Source organism: Oreochromis niloticus, linkage group LG6, assembly GCF_001858045.2.
Source record: "Oreochromis niloticus isolate F11D_XX linkage group LG6, O_niloticus_UMD_NMBU, whole genome shotgun sequence".
In the NCBI taxonomy this organism is placed as follows: Eukaryota; Metazoa; Chordata; class Actinopteri; order Cichliformes; family Cichlidae; genus Oreochromis; species Oreochromis niloticus.
The window spans coordinates 40,883,111-40,895,927 of NC_031971.2; the positions used below are offsets into that span (position 1 = coordinate 40,883,111).

Consider the following 12,817-nt stretch of genomic DNA (forward strand, 5'->3'; position numbering starts at 1 on the left):
CAATGGGAGGGACTGCAAGTATGTGATAAACAGTCCAGGTTACAGTCCAGGTTAGAAATGTTACCCACCTGCTCAGTAAACCCCAATTATCAGCTTTTCTTTTTGCCGAAACAGCAGAAAGTCGCTCTGGTGCCTGCACTCCGGGGGGGGGCTCACAGGGAGCCTACTGAAACTAGTGACGCTGCTCACATGCTGTCTGTGGATGCAGCTTCATGACTAAGCCAGGTAGCATTACCTGATAATTTCGGACTCCGCCCCCGTCTGCACGTGGTCACTTCATGTCTGTGGATGCAGCTGTAATGTCCCGTTGGCTGTGTGCATCTTTTATATACAGGCTGTATATAAGTGGAGTATTTTTGCTGCAGAAAAGCTGTGTGTGTGTGTGTGTGTGTGTGTGCGTGTCATCTGCAGGGTTCTGTTACTAATACGAACGCCCACCAATAGCAGCCCTGTGCTCGGATCAATTGGCATGACTAATTTAAATAATCACTTAGATCTGCTCTCCCATTGGCCCGTCCCCCCCCCTCCCCCTTCCTCTACATCAGATTACACAGGATACTTTTCCATTACTCTCACTGGCCTTTTTCCTCCAGCAGTCCCAAACCTTCCTCTCAGTCCTCCCCTCCAAAAAAAAACCTAACTCCTGTAACCAATAACAAGGAGGGGGCCCAGTGCTGCTTAGCAACAGCCAACCAAGATGGAGCGGTCAGCACTGGACCCTCCCGTGTGTTCAGGGTGGAGGTTGGACCTGACCGGGGTAAGGTTACCTGGCAGACACACTCGCGCAACTTCTCCGTAAACATGGGACTGACTTTCCCTCCCACACCAGACCTTGGGGAAGGTGTGTGCGTCTGTCTCTGCGTGTGTGTCTGCGTATGTGTGTGTGTGTGTGTGTGTGTGGAGGAATGCTCCCAGCAGCCTGCCTCACACACATGCACTGTTTCTTGTTACTGCAGCACTGAGCAGCGTGCCTCTGCTCCAGAACCAAAAAGGGAGGTGTATCCTTCCCTCCCTCCCTCAGTCTCCTCCCTCCCCCTCTCGACCACCGTCACAGCCTGCGTAGCCTTCCCTGTTCGCTCACACACACAGCGGTGATGGGATAATACACAACGCATGAATGTACTGTGCAGCAGGACGAGTGTGTGAGGAGGAGGAGGGTCGTGTGTGTGTTTGAGGACAGAGTGTGAAGCGAGGAGTGCGAACGAGCTGAAGGAGCTTCCATGAATCTTCTGTTTTTTATGCTGGATGTGTTTTTGCAGCACTGCAGGCTGAGAAGGAGCTGGAAGAGTAAGTTGAAGCTGCGGCAACAGTGTGTGTGTGTGTGTGTGTGTGTGGCATTAGGTCGTGGAGCATGAGCAGTGTGTGCACTTCGAGTTGTTGGCCGGTGCAAAACAAATGGATCATGTAACATTAACTTGTGTCACAGTTAATCATTTCCAGCCGGCTGGCTTCATTAGCTGTAAAGAGTTCATTTCCTTCAGAGTAAATAAGCCGATGAAACGCTTCTCGTGTTGTAATAAGAAGTCTGATGATGATGGTGATTTTCACACAGGTTTAAACTTCCTGCTGTAGCGCAGGCTCGGCCTGTTCCAGGACGCTCTTATGTAAAGTGGAGCTCCTGCACATGGATAAGAAAAGGCCGACTGTGCTTTGGAGAACACGGAGGTGATGTCAGTCGTGCAGTCCTTCCTTTCTTTGGCGTCTGTGATGGTTTCCAGATGCTTTCAGAGGATCGTTCATGTAACTGAATCCTGTAAAAATGTACACACAGCTGAAGCACGGCTCACAACTCTCCAGCCGTCTCGGAGCCAGTCCAGGCCGATATTCCTGATGGCCGCCGTAACGAACGCGGATGGAGCCGTAACTTTCATCTCCATGGTGACCGGGACATTTAAACTGCACAGATAGTCTCCATTCTACTCTGATTATATTTCTTTTAAAGAAAAATTCAAATTATTTAAACTGCTGAAGCGTTTTCCTGTAAGTTATCCTTCACTGCATGCAGAGCATCAAAACAACAAACTGCTTTGGCTCCTCCCACCAGAGCACTAAACAAACATCATGGCGCCAGTGAGGAAAACAATAGTGCACTTACCTGCGTCTCTATGGTGATAACGGACCAACGAGCATGATTGGCTCTTCTGTTCTCCGGCTGAGCTGATTGGCTCGTTGGGGGAAGCTTTGAGACGAGTGTTTGCATCCAATCTTACCTTCTCAGGTAAACGTGAGGCCGACACCTGCAGTTCACATTAATCATTATATAAGGTTTTAACCCTTTAAGGCCCATCAGAGCGTGCACGCTCCGTTCTGCATAACTATTTCTAAATCCCAGTAGAATTACAACCACATAAGCTAGCACAATATTTTCTTTTGCTTGTGAAATCAGAGCAGTCGTACTTTCATAACATGCATCCAACTTGTCCCAGGTCGCGCTTTCCTTCCACATACAGCTTTGCAAAAGTTGCGTAAAAAAGCGCTGGCAACAACAAAAAACATAATATTCCAGAAACACGCTCTGCTGATCCGATCAGCTGTTCATAGCACTTCCTACGCTGGAATAAACATCAGCGCGAACTATGTCATGTCCTGCCAAACCGGAAGTGACGTCATTTTTCATGGGACACGCAGTTTTTATCCCACAGGGCCTTTCAAAGGAGACCAGGTGTTTGTGAAAGTCGTGTTTGACTTCATGCTCTTCTGTACAGTTTCTGAGAGGCTCAGAACTTAAACTGCACTGTTGGAAATTGTGTATTTTGATGCTGTTTTTTTGCAAATTGTGCACAATAATATTTATTTTGGTTTTTCCTGCAGTTTATAAACATTGGTGTACCTCAAAAATGAAACTATGAAGACACGCAAAATCAATTTCCACAAAAACGATTTTGTGCAACTTTTTTGCATTTACAGTTTTGAACTTTCTGTCACTACAAATATTCAATGGTTTTTGTAGTTTATTGCACTTTTTTGCAGTTTATGTAGCTACTATGGACGTAATGCATACATATTATTATATTCTGGGATATAACAGTTGTATTGATGTATAGCCATTTAACAAATTTCCCACATGTGGGACTTATAAAGGTTATCTTATCTTATGAAATGCTCCCTTAAATGGCATTACAGCATGTAAAACTATAAAGATGCGCTCTGGCAGACTTGGCTCTATGGTGGGCTTTAAAGGGTTGATTTAAATGACTAATTTGCATATTTATAATCTAAAATGAATAAAAGTTTTCATGATATGAAAGTTGGAAGCTTCACAGGAGGAGCAGTCATGTGATGCGTCTCAGTGTAACAGGCGTTGGCTCTGATAGGTTGGGTTATTACGGCTGGAGGATGACTCGACCTGCTGAGAGGAGCCGAGGCGTCGCGGTTCCCAGAGGACGCTCGGTCTGTATAAACAGGGCTTCAGAACGCAGCGCCACATCTGCGGGTCAGAGCGAGGCCTCGTAGCAGCGGTTTGAAATATTAATGATGATTGGAGAAGCTTGAAATGTTTAAGAGGCCAAAATCAGGGAGATTCTCTAAGATCAGCCACAGAGGAGGTGTTTGAGTCCTCCTGTGGGTGTCGTCAGCTTCAGGAACATTTGGTTCATGCAGTGAAAAAAACACACCATGTGTGGGCATTTCTGACCATGTGTGGACACGTCATGTGATCTGGGTCTGTATTTTTACCGATGGGAAACTCTGCAGCTCTATTTCCAGAACAATCCGTCACTCGACTTTTAAAGGACTGAAATGAAAACAGCGACGGGAAGAACGGCCCTGCAGATGTGAGGTGCTTGTTCTTTAGCACAGGTATCCATGTAGAACGGTTTGTGTCACTACGGTAATGAGGCAGCGTTTCCACGCCGACCCCATCAGCTGTCGTGTGTGCAGGTATTGATCAGTGAGCCCGCCCCGAAGGCCAGCTAGCTGGTTACATAACGGCTCCATCCACATGCTGCTGCGTGACCTCCGGACCAGCCGTCATTGGACTGTCATCCAATCAGCTCGCAGCTCTCTCTCACCCTCGCTGTCTGTTAAGTGTCAGGCTGATGAGTAATCATCCTCATGCTGTTTCCCCTGTGAGATTATTCTGCTTGTAACTGTGTTTCAGCTGGTTAATGCAGGGAAATATAGTGACTGTTATGTCATCTGAACACACACACACACACACACACACACACACACACACACACACACACACACACACACACACACACACACACCTCTGCAGTGCCTGCAGTGTTTAGACAGCACCTCACACACAGTCGAGCTCATCTTCTCAGAATGACTAAGCACTCTCTTTATTTCTATGGTAACCACGTTCACTGTATCGTGGGTGTCCTTCATGCAGACGTGTGTGTGTGTGTGTCTGCAGTGATGGCAGCTCTGTGCTGTAAGGTGATGCAGTGAGTGTGATGCTGCCAAGTGTTGCTATGAAGGAAAGGTGAGCCTGCTGCCTGTTAACGAGCTCTCTGATTGGCTCGGTGCCCTCCTGAAATGAGAGTAGAGCCGGAGTCGTTCCTGCACATCAGATGGTTTGTTTCGAATCAATCCTGCAGATGGCTCGATTGGATTTTGTTGTTATTGAATCATCAGGAGATAAATTCCTTCCTGTTGTTTCACCTGTTGGGATGAACAGAGGGCCGAGTATGAAGGCGAAGCTGTGGATTTGCTGCCACGAGGGCGCCGTGGATACCCACTGAGAGAATGACCTCGAGGATGCGAGCAGCAAAAATGAGCTGAAGGGTGTCTCTGCTCAGCCAGCTCGGGCGGTTTAGGTATCGGACTGTAATGTGAAACCGCTCAGGTATCAGGTAATCTAAGCAGCCTGAGACGTAACATCAGCCTGGAAACCAGACAAATCTGGGAGCTCATGTTTCATTGGCTCTGGCCCTGAATGTGTCTGTCCTCTCCTCATTTTCAGACAGATTTCCATCTGGCTCAGCCCTACGGTCTTTCTTTTTTCTTGGAAACTCGGATTATGTCATACTTCGTGCTAGTCTGATTGGTTTGAGGTCTATCCAGTTACAGTCTGAATTATTTAGCTGGGTGACAGTCAGAACAAAACCCCGGTGCACAGGCCTACACCTGTCACAGCCTCTGAATCGTTTAGTTTATCACTTAGTTCTGCAGAATATTTGGACTGAATTTTTGCTTTGGGAATTTAAATGAGTTCCAAACCTGCAGTTCCTCTGACGCCCAGCAGAGGCAGCAGTGAGTCAGTCCCCATAGACTCCCATGTTAAACCTTTCCAGCAGAAATAAACATGTTTACAGCCTGATACACAAACTGTTTGGTGTCATTGGAAGTTTACATCATTAGGGGCGTGGTTTCTCTGACTGACAGGTAGATGGTGACACAGGTGGCTGTAGCTGCTAGCTGCCTGCTAAGCTTCTAAGCTAATTGTACCTGAACTGGACTGTTTGTGCTGTTGGAGCCTTTTGGAGCATTTTAATGACATCATGTGACCAATAACATGGCTGCTGTGAGGTTACTATAGTAACAGAGTTAGAGAGCACTAATCAGCAGATAAAAGCTAGCTACCATTAGCTGACAACTAACTTCTAGCTCAGTAAAGCGAAGGCTTCAAAAGTCAGGCTGCTGATCCCAAACATCCCGTACACACCGTAACTGCAGGCAGACAGCTGTGGTGTCTTTATGTTCCAGCTGTGGATGCTGCTGCTTGGTAGGGTGAAAATAATCACATGCAAGCTTTTGTGAAACTTGCATCCAGCTGCTTGGTTTGGTGTGTGTGTGTGTGTGTGTGTGTGTGTGTGTGTGTGTGTGTGTGTGTGTGCCGCAGTCACTCTGACCTACAGATCAGCAGTACACCTGTGACTCTGACACCTCACCTGTTGTTGGTCATTGTCCCGTGGCGTACAGGTTTGTTTAATGTGGTTTAAAGGACATTTCCTGTTTAGAAGTAATCGATTACTCACAGAACTGGAGGTCAAAGTAATCAGAGTATCAGGTTAAAAACAGTTTCTGAGCACCTCATGTTGCTGAACAGTGATTTCAGTGCAGTTCCTCCACACGGCTGTTGTGAAACGCTGCTGTGAGCTTCCTTCGTTCATGGTCCAGTGAAGCACAGTCGTCCCTCACAGATAAATATTAACCGATCACAGCGTCCTGCACTGAGCTCCTCACCTCAGTGTGTGTGTGTGCTCACAGCCCAATCAGCAGCCTGCATGACAGTTTAGTTCCTGAACTTTAATTGAACGATCAGCTGTGAACAATGGAGCCAACTGTTAGCCACCAACAGCTGCTAGTGGAGCGAGCTGCGGTTGGCACCGCCCACTCTGAGGCTGATTATCGGCTTCTTGTGCACGCTCAGACTGACACTCATTAAGGTGAAAAACCACAAAGAAAGGAGGAAAAATCTATTTTTATTCCTGGGCTCAGAGCAGCTTTGCATGAGTCAGTTTAAAATGAACCGTGACTCATTCTGAGCTGTGAAGTGCTCAGTATGTATGCCTGAAACGACCATATTAGGGATGTCCCCTCTTGATGACATCATATAGATCCAAGAGTAGGAAAAAGTTTTTGGCTCAGAGGGATTCCTCGCTCTTGAACACCGACCCAACGTGAACAGGAGGCGTGACATCAAAACAGAAAAAGTCCTGTATGCGGTGAGAGAGTCTGCACCTAAAATCACAACAGACGAGCTTTTTTCCTTCGCTAACCTGGAGGTTAAAGAACAGTCAGAGCACATTCGGTGCTAAACCAGCCTCTGAAAAACAACTGGATAAGCGTGCGCTCAACAAGGCGCTGAAGGAAGAGAGAAAGGAAGTGACTGCTCTTTCTTTTCCTGCCGTGACCTCGAACCCCAGCGGCCTGTTTTTGTGGCATCTGCAGAGGTTTGAGGACAAACATGCAGAGGAAAGAAGACAGATTTCCAGGTTCACGTGTTAAAACATTGTTTTTTAACCCCAGGAGCTCGGGTTGGTTTCCATTCCATCATCTTTGTGTGTGTCGTTATGTAACACTAAGAAACGATGAGTTACACAAACAGTCTCCCTCCCGCTGTGGTCGAATTTTTCACATTCAGATCAGAGTGAGGTCAGCCTCCATCGCAGAAGCTGATTCATTCAGTGTTTGTGATTATTAGAGCCAACCAAAGAAACCCTTACATCAGGGTGTGCTGTGCTGCAGCCAGAAAGGCCGAGGGCTGTCCTTATGAACAAAACAAACACCTCCTGCTGAGCTGCATAGCCCTGCAGGCTTTAACAGCCTGAAAGGGCGAACAGTTCGAAGTCAGACGCAAAGCTGCACATCTCGAATTCAGACCGACTCAGAGGAGAATTAGTTTTAAAAATCAGTGTTGGTGATCAAAAAAAGTTTGTTACTTTTTTCTGTTACTGCTGATAGAAATATGAGACCTTTACTTGGTTAAATAAGAGCATGTGAGCAGACTGTAACAGGTACTGCTCTTTTAAAAAGCAGAGCTGAGCAAAAGTAACAGTGCTGGGGGCGGAGCCTAGAGCAGCACAGAGGAATGTGCAGAGCAAGAAGAGATTTCTGAGTGCAGAGTCGAAGGCTGTAGCTGCTAGCTCTCTGCTGGGCTGCACCTCAGCTAACTGTCCCTCAGCGGGACCTCTGGACCGTGTTAGTGCTGTTGGAGCATTTTTAATGACATCATCTGACCAATAACACAGCAGCTGTGTGGTTACTGTACTGACAGACGGTCCAAGGAGGCGGAGCTTCATTTTTCAGTGAAATTCTAGGATTTTATTTGTTTCTGAGGAATAATTAGCAGGTGTCTGCGTCTGTGTGAGGTTCACATAGCTAAGCTAAGCTAGCTAGCATTAGCTAATAGTTATAAACAAGGTTCCACAAATACTAACGTTCACTCCAGAAGCCGATGGGTGACAACATGGTGGCTAATCCCATCTTTTATATACAGGCTTTGCAGTGTCCTCTCTTTAGAGCATCGCGTCTCAGTTATTTCCTGTTACGTCACTCTCCCTATAAATAGTCTCATTTTCTGTTAAATTGTTATTATAAGTACATCTCTGCATAACACTGTATCCTTATTAACATTAAAGAAAACAAAAAACCGTAGATCAACTTCAAACAAAGAATATCTTTGTTAACATTTTTTTTAGTCTGCAAATTTGGCTGAAATTTAAGAAAATAAAACTTTAATCCAACTATAAAAATTTTTTGACTGACTTGGACCATTTGATTCTGAATAATGAAATTAAAGAAAATCAATAAATACATTTAAATTGATCAGCAACATTAAGTACAGGTCCTCAAAAACTCAAACTCAGCCCTCCTCAAACATATAAAACACTTTAACCTACAGAGTCACAGTGAAGCCGAGCGCTACAGATGCACCGTCACATTTCCTCGTCTTAGCTTTCCTAGACTTTCGTTTGTCCCGTCATCACCGCCTGTCTTTTCGTCACTGTTAAATATTTTTCTTGAGGGTTTGTTTGCTGCACTTCGTGTCTCCTGCTCTGTGCTGTGTGCGCACGCACGGTGCAAAAAACCCTGCCACCTACTGTAGTGGATGTGCAATTACACTTTATTCTAGTACAGCAAACAAAGCCCTTTCCCGGCATCAGCATAATGTGTGTGATCTGTTGTAGATGGACTGCTGAGCAGGATTTACTACACTGAATAAGACTTCAGGACTCTGACTCTTTGTGTACATGATGTTAGCTGAGGATGCTGATCTGGGATCTTTGGCTGCTTTCGTATAAACCTTTGTGTTGTGGAGCTCGTTGGGCTCCAGGTGCTGTTAATAAGGTCCACCCTGTGCTGCCAGAGCAGCTCTGATAGGAATAATTTTGTAAAGCTGGACTAAGTCACATAAAACACTTTGACTGTGTTCAGCTGTTGCAGGTCAATCGAAATGGTTAAATCGGTGAATTTAGTGGATTTACTGATGCATGTTGATTCCCTCGTGGTCGTTGGGCCCCTCGTGCTGCTCGTTTCCTCTACATGATTTCCTCTTCCACTCCATCCACTCTGGACTTAACCTGCTCGACAAGCGTAGCAGGGACCTTAGCTTAGATTAGCCCCATTATTCATTCACACACACACACACACACACACACACACACACACACACACACACACACACACTGCCAGAGGCTGATGGAGAAACTGATCCTAACAGGAGTGGATGAGTCGTTTGGTTGTTGGAGGAGAGCTCGGGAGCTTTCAGTTCAGTTTCGAGGCTCCGTGTCAGAGAAAGCGGCGTCTCACTCTGATGGAGGACGGTTCCCTCTGTGCCTTTCCTTCTCTGCACGGAGAACAGTGTGGTCATCAGTTTGGATCATTAATTTAATCTGAGTTTATTTGATAATCTGAGCGAGGAGTGACCGCTGTCTGAGTAAAGCTCTGAGAAAAGCCTGAAATGACCTGTGCACGGTCTGCGATGGCCTGAGGGCGTTCACTCTCTGTCAGAGCTGGGACAAAGCAACTCACCTGAAAGGAATTCATCACCACAAATCCATCTTTATGTGCACAGAGGTGCAGTGAATGCACCAGGCGATCTAATGCGAGCTTATAGTTTAGCTTGGAGTTTAAAAGATCCAGGATCAGCTGATCCCGATTACACCGGTCCGGAGTGTCTGAATCCAGCAAGCAGCAGTTTGGATGATGAGAGCATGACGTGCTTTATTCCTAACAATACGTGACACAAACAGCGCAAACATGATGCTCAGAATTACAGCGTCAGCATTGACAGGCTGCTGCAGCTCTGACACAGGTGAGTTACAGGTGAGTGCAGGTGTCGGTCACTCTGCTGCTGGAGACGCTGAACCTTCCCGGAGCCTCTGATGCTCACAGCAGGTGAACTGCAGACAGCAGAGTCAGGCTGTTAATTCATATTTAATTGAGCCAAGCTGACCTCACCTGAGAGAGGAAGTGAGGTGATGCTGGCAGCGTCTGTCTGAGCTCAGCTCATGCATTATGGAGGCGCAGAGACTGAAGGGATTCGGCAGCACAGGGCAAAGTGATGCATGTCTCAGCTCCTAACTAATGAGATAAGAATAAAACATCTTTATAGTCACAGGTGAACAGAGAAGTCTGTCTCTGTCATTTTGTCCTTTGTAAACACAAACTGAGAGAGAGAAATGTTGTGAGTTCAGTGAGGAAGTGTTTCCTGTAGCAGTCTGACAGCGAGTGTCGCCCACAGGCTCTGCTGTCATTACCGGATAATGGAGCAGCAGCGCTGTCCTGGATCTGAGCGCCTTTATTAGCTGCTCCTCTTTCTCTTTGTCCCTGACCCACATACACACGCACGCACGCACACACACACACACACACACACACACACACACAGTTGTGCTTTCATATCCTTGTGGGGACATCTAATTGAATGCTTTCCCTACTTATCCTAACCATAACCTGACTGTAACCCTGTCACTGAAACCACATTCTGAGCCTCAAAAATACCGTCAAACTCGTGAGGACGGGCACTTTGGTTCCCACAACTATAGTAAACTTCCAAATTTTGGTCTCCACAAAGATATGAATACATGGTAAACACACACACGCACGTAGACAGAATCACAAACAGCAAGTCAGATTTTGTTGTGTGATGAACTTTGTGTTGCTCACCTGTGAGGGTTCTGACTCTATCGTATTTTAACTGCAGTGATCAGTGCATCCTGCAGAGGGCAGCGTTTCTCAACTCTTTCACTGCTCATTGTTGCAGCAGCTGCAGTTTTAATGCACGCTCAGAGCTTTGCTTCCTGATTGGAGGAATCCTGAACACTTTTCTTCTGCCTGATTCTTTGTGACAAACCTCTGGAAACCTCTTCTGTCAGGGAGAGACCGCTCTCATGCACGAGACGATGATGATGAAGATGATGATGGTAAATGGCCTGTATTTGTATAGCGCTTTACTAGTCCCTAAGGACCCCAAAGCGCTTTACACATCCAGTCATTCACCCATTCACACACTGGTGATGGCAGCTACATTGTAGCCACAGCTGCCCTGGGGCGCACTGACAGAGGAGATGATGATGATGTATATGGACAGGATAACTGCTTTGTTGACTGATGAGTATATGATGTTGTTTACCTGAAGCTGCAGCTGATGTTTGTTCGTTTTCTTGTTTTCTGCGCAGGTTAAACGTTAGATGACGATGTGAAGACTTTCAAACTTGCATTAATAAGTTTTATTTTAGCTGTTGGCCCAAACGAGGAAATGCATTAAAGTTTTTCATCCAGTCTGAAACCCTGTGTCTTTAAAATAAGTCATTATTGGGTTTTTCTGCTACAGTTATTTCCCAGCAGAGCTGCTGTGTGTTTGGTTCAGTCTGTGTTGAGCTGTTATTTGTCAGCAGCTGCTTGGTGAGATTTAATCTTTTACTTGAGTGTCTGTAGGTGGTCGTGAGCAGCGAGCTGCTTTGACAGCAGACGGATATCTGACTGGAAGATCGAAGTGTTTGCACAGAGATGCACGCGATATCGCCGTGATGCGGTTCTTACTGTTGGTGACCTCGCCGTCAATAAGATGATGCTGACAGGTGCAGAGGCAGCTTCTATGATTGCATTCACATTCGTCCTGTTGAAAGTTTCGCTTTCAACAGATTACCACAAAGTAAAAGATCTCTCAGCAAAATTATGCAACATTTTAGGCACTATTGCCCCGATCAGCTCAGTGAGCTGGGATTTTTTATTCTAAATATGAACTACTGTTACAGCAACAGACATGGACTACTGGTGCCCCTCACAACAACTCAGTGTCCACTATGTGAAGGAGCCAAACACATGCCTTCTCTTGACTGAGATAAACTGCTGGCATATTTGTTTTACATCTACAGGGTGGGCCATTTATATGGATACACCGTAATAACATGGGAATGGTTGGTGATATTAAAGTCCTGTTTGTGGCACATTAGTATATGTGAGGGGGCAAACTCCTCAAGATGGGTGGTGACCATGGTGGCCATTTAGAAGTCGGCCATCTTGGATACAACTTTTGTTTTTTCAATAGGAAGAGGGCCATGTGACACATCAAACTTATTGGTAATGTCACAAGAAAAACAATGGTGTGCTTGGTTTCAACATCCATATAAATGGCCCACCCTGTATACTGTCCAGTCTCTCCTGGTGGACATGGCAACATGTTATTCATGGTCACATACAATTTTAGACTGATGTGGGGGGTATCCATATACATATACATATATATATATATATACAAAAAAGCTTGAATTTTACAGTGTTTATTTATCGGATAAAATAAGTTAAATGTCACCGTTATTATTGTTCGGCCGGAAACAGCAGGGGTGTCCAAATTCAGAGGCTGCGTCCACCTGAGGACCCGGCCTTCGCCATCTAAGTGGGCCGGGTCCTCCGAAAGCCGGGTAGAACGGAAATGAGCGACTGTGAATTTGGATGGTCTAGCCTTCAGAATTACGTCACGAGCTCTCTCGTTGGAGTGAAACCCAGCCGTCTGCTCCTTGCTGTCTAAAATATAACCGGACGCTGACGTAAATTCTCAGCCATCTCACACCTCTGTTTAATCAGTCTTCTGTTTGACGTTTATTCAGCTGTGTGAAAACCCCGGAGGAACCCTCCAGAGGGATCAATAAAGTTTTATTTATTCTAATCTAATCTAATAACTTTAATCTCAGCCAAACAGATTTACTCACAAAGTTTACACAGCTACATTCTCGCCTGAAAATATGCTAAAAGTTTATTTTGCGACCCAGAAAGATTAATATTAAAACTAAGGAGCTGCAGTAGTAATAGCCATTGTTGGAAACTGGAATTGGCTGGGCCAGTCTGGAATGTGGTTTTTCAATTTTGTTGTCTGGGTGGAAAATCGGGAGAAATTGGGGAGAATGGTGGCTCCGGGATA

General features: G+C 45.7%; 1 protein-coding gene and 1 long non-coding RNA gene across 2 annotated transcripts in view; both read left to right on the forward strand.

Annotated features, from left to right (window-relative positions):
* Window positions 1–12,817, forward strand: part of LOC100707400 (high mobility group protein B2) — a 642,043-nt gene that overhangs the window by 568,847 nt on the left and 60,379 nt on the right. The gene's annotated exons all lie outside the window — the stretch shown is intronic.
* LOC112847218 (uncharacterized) lies at window positions 1,030–2,821 on the forward strand. The gene is made up of 2 exons (XR_003220657.1): window positions 1,030–1,287; window positions 1,553–2,821. It is a non-coding gene; the product is annotated as an uncharacterized LOC112847218 (long non-coding RNA).